The sequence below is a fragment of the Schistocerca americana genome, chromosome 11, assembly GCF_021461395.2.
Source record: "Schistocerca americana isolate TAMUIC-IGC-003095 chromosome 11, iqSchAmer2.1, whole genome shotgun sequence".
NCBI classification, from domain to species: Eukaryota; Metazoa; Arthropoda; class Insecta; order Orthoptera; family Acrididae; genus Schistocerca; species Schistocerca americana.
In genome coordinates, this window is record NC_060129.1 from 57,613,496 (window position 1) to 57,618,279 (window position 4,784).

A 4,784-nucleotide genomic window follows, 5' to 3' on the forward strand; every position below is an offset into this window, starting at 1 on the left:
GGTAGGTGATTCTGAAACGTGGCGTCACTGAGCTCACCTTCCGCTTAACACATTACTCTAGATATGTTTTACAAGGCATCAGCAGTCCAGTGTCAAACAAAAGACCATCACAAATGAATTGCAACTGTTAATATCTTTGCTACATCAAACTGGTGACACAGTGGAACAGCTCTAAAATGTTGCACAACAATCTTTTAATGACTTTTCTTTCTGCTTCAGCACATTTAGTTACCATAACACGACCCAAATGGGGTGGAGACCTCATTCTTCTAATTTTTTTTTTTCTACATTGGAGTATGAACTGATCATAAAGTTATTTGAAACCGAGATTTAGTACGATACTTGCAAGGTCAGAAGGAGTTGTAGTTATGCTTTATTCAACGAGTTATCTTTCTACTTTGTTTAGTTATTGAGGAAATACACGAAATCTTACGACTGATATCTGTATTACTTTACTCGTTGCAGTTAGTGCAGTATGTTTCCTTCAGGTGCTGGTTCATACAGTGGACTGACAATCTGCTAGTGAAGTGTGGGTCGGCTGTTGGTTCATGTAGTGGACCGATAATCTGCTAGTGAAGTGTGGACAGCCTTACTGGAAAACATTTCCTCAAGGTGGCAGCTGGAGACAGATGGCAACTCCTTCTCAACACTTTTGACATATCATATTCCAGCAGGACAACACCTAGTGATATAAATGAGAGTGATAGAATATGTTTCCCTACAACTAATATTCCCTTCAACTAATATTTCTACTATAGTCTTGTAACTAGTGTCATGCTGCCACAACTTTGTACATGATACTGATAGTAGCAGATAATTACCACTGTTATTAATTTTCAGTTGGACGATCTGTATCTAACAGAAGAAATTGTCAATACTAGTTCATACTGCGGGACTAGAAGGTTTATGTTAGATGGCCACGATGCCGTTGAAGTGAAAGGGTAAGCAATAGTTCATTTACTGCAATTATTTTGTTTCAGCCTACCCTCCCCTTTGATGAATTCATCTTAAATCATGAATTTGAGGTAACTGTGGTCCCGCTAAATAATAAGAATGTACTATGCATAAAAAGTATTCCTGCCATACTTGTGAGATTTCCTTCTCAGCTGTCTCCATGTTTAAATCCATTTCTCATTCCAACATAATTATGAAGTACTGTAGTCACTTGTACGAAGCATACAGCACAATCGACACACACACACACACACATATATATATATATATATATATATATATATATATATATATATATATATATAGTGGGTGATGTAGTATTCTCCCCTTATAACACGCTATATCACAATAAGTCATCTGCTTTACGCCATAGACTCTCATTAAATTTTGCAGTAGTCCAAACATGTCACCACCTACGATCATGTAAGGAAAGCCATATCGTGGTTTTATGTTGTATGATTTTGTCTCCTTATGTCCTAAGGTTTTTCATTGAGTTTTTAGTATAGAACAGACTCTGAAATATTCTGGGACACTGTCTTTCATAAGCATGAACGTCTATCCAACTAAAGCGATATTCAGGGCCATATCACTGCAACAGCACTAGGCAAAAATGTTTGTAATTTAAGTATAAGAAGGATGTTGTATCCTGCCGTGTTAACCATCGAGAGGTCCGACGAAATCATGAGGAAACACTGCATAGTGTTGAACTCCTTGAGATATTTCAGCCCTTTTCCTTCATCTGGTACTATCATCACAATCCACTTCAATTCCATCCAGATTACTTTGCATTGTTGAATACGATGAAGAACTACTTGTAAAATGTCTGAAACCGAAACAAATTGCGAGAAACTGCAGCGAGTAACGCTGTCTACTAGTCGTCACATGACCTGTATTGAAATTCGATCACTCATTAGCGTGCTTCAACGCCCGTTACATCTGAACTTGGCGTTGACGTTCACCACGGTCTCCATTGCTGTGATCTGCAAGAAAACTATGAACAGCACTTTGCAGGGACCAGTAATCTCGAATAATCTCTTGGATTTGGCGAGAGAAATGTGAAGCGCAAGTCTTGAATAAAGCCGTTTTGCATCAGTTCCTACAACATTAGCGCCGCATGATCTGCCAGTTGCACTGTGCTCTGTGCTCTATGGAGAATATTTCTTCACAACCCTCAGCTGTCTACCTCAGGTCCCTTGCTGGGCATACAGGAAAAACTTTGTACCTCACGGTGTATGGAACATTAACCTAAAATGACAGCATGCGTTTCCTTGGCAAATATCAAATGTTAAGCACAAATAAAGCTCATTCAGTTTTTCCCCATATAGCATGAGCGACACATGATCTTCCGTCTTTACAATGTCTCCATCTTCACTCACAACGTTACACCTTTCGAGCCTCACTATGTTTCACAGATGTCTTAGTGTAGTGTTCATAACTAGTTTCATAGCAGTTGTGTATGAAAAAGTAATATAATGTAACCTCTTCAGTTTGTTGAGAGAACACTGAAGTGAGCAATGTAAATAAAGCCCATTTTTTTGAGTGAAAATCGGTGAGCAAAAAAATGGTTCAAATGGCTCTGAGCACTATGGGACTCAACTGCTGTGGTCATCAGTCCCCTAGAACTTAGAACTACTTAAACCTAACTAACCTAAGGACATCACACGCACCCATGCCCGAGGCAGGATTCAAACCTGCGACCGTATCAGCAGCGCGGCTCCGGACTGGAGCGCCTAGAAACGCACGGCCACCGCGGCCGACCATCGGTGAGCAATATAAATAATGTGCTTTTTGATTTCGCTTACTTGACAGTGATAAATCTTATTCAAGGTTCACCCTCATTATTTAATTATTACTCTTCGGAGCCAACGGTCTTGCCGCAGTGGTAACACCGGTTCCCGCCAGACCACCGAAGTCAAGCGATCTCGGACTGGGATAGCACCTGGACGAGTGATCATCTGCCGAGCGCTGTTGGCAAGCGGGGTGCACTCAGCCCTTGTGGGGCAAACTGAGGAGCTCCGGTCTCGTAAACTGACATACGGCCGGGAGAGCGGTGTGCTGACCACATGCCCCTCCATATCCGCATCCAGCGACGCCTGCGGTCTGAGGAAGACACGGCGGCCGGTCGGTACCGTTGGCCCTTCCAAGGCCTATTCGGACGGAGCTTAGTTTTAATTACTCTTGGGAACCACCGTCGCATAAGCTTTCTTTGCTTTCTTTTCCATTAACGTCATTAGTTACGACTATGTGTGGAACATTAACCTAAAACAACAGTTCGTCTTGTCGAGTAATGATTGAACTGTACAATAAAGTGTCGTATCGGCCGCCGCACAGTAGCCGTCAACTCGGCGCGGCGTGCTGAGCTGAAACGCACGGCACACAGCGAGTACCGCTGGCGCCGCACACGATGTCAACAACTGGCGCCAATGAACGCGTCGTCGCGGGGTTAGCGGCAGCGTACACACCACTATCGACACGGATTACCCTGGCGGCGCTGCCCTCGCCACCAGAGTGAGCAACCGTATAAGGGCGCCATCTACCAACACTCTGATTGGCCGGACCTGCGGATTTAAGCGAGCTCCCTGAGCCCCTTTAACCAGTTCCATCTTCGCCGATGACTGTGTCACTACCCGGCTGCTGGATTCACGACGACCGAACCGCACTGTGGCCTCCCTGGCTGGAAACTTGCGACGCGTCGGTATCGACTGGTTGGCAGTGGTCTGGACTTGTATTATCTACTAGTGACACTGAGTTCTCCTTGGCGCTACTGCCAGCGAAGTGTTGTGAAATCGAACTTAAGTTTTGTTTTGAGTGACAGAAGGTCAAATAAATTTGGTTATCACGGAATACTTGTGGTGTTATAGTGCGGACGTAACATACAGCCTACTTTGCTGTAGTTCCTACATTATAAGCAACACATGTTCTTTCTGTCCGACAATACACCACTCATTAATTACAATGTTACACTTTTCAACCCTCATTTATGGTCCTCAATTCCCTGCCTATGACAATAGTACCTCATTTGGCTACCATATGATGTTTGTTTGTTAACAGACCACCGAATATTGCAGTATTAATAAAGCACAATTAGATTTAGTTAGCACCTCAGGTAAACATAATCTTGCACGTGGACAGTAACTCATTCTTCACTTCAGTTATTACTCTTCTCAATTTCTTCCCTGCCTTGGTAAATATTTTCACTCGCTGCTTCAGTCTATATACATAAAATCTTACCTGTATGAGAGCAGTAAAGTTGGTGTCATTGCATTTGCATAGATATCTGAACCTGGCTTTCAGGCTGGGTCCCCCATTTACGTTCGATACTGAGGTGCTGTTCCAGAACATGGAGAGCCTCAGTCTTTCTGTTCTTGTGTAAGGGGGAATTTAAAGTAGACTGTGGTGGCAGCCAGAATTCGGATGCAGGACGGAGGCGTGCCAGGGTAATCCACGCAGTTGTGTGAACCGCTGTGCCAAAGTGGCTGAGTGGCTATAACACCTGCCTAGTAAGCAGGAGATCCGGGTTTGATTCCCGCCCTTGGTACTAAATTTTCACTCTCCATTTCAGTCTACACACATAAAACCACTCGTTTAAAACCTTTACTGTACGTTCCCTTGACGTAGAATCATGACATTTGTGCAATAAGAAAGGTTTCACGGTATAAGCAGAGGAGAAATGTTCAAAAATTATTAATGTCGATAACAGGCATAAATCGTCTTCTCGATCGCCAGAATGGATCGGCTGTTCACATACGTAATTTAGGCTGAACGGAACCCTGTGGGTGCGAGTGGTACTCGCACCTGGCCAAGTTTTGTCTGTGTCTGTACGCCTGTTT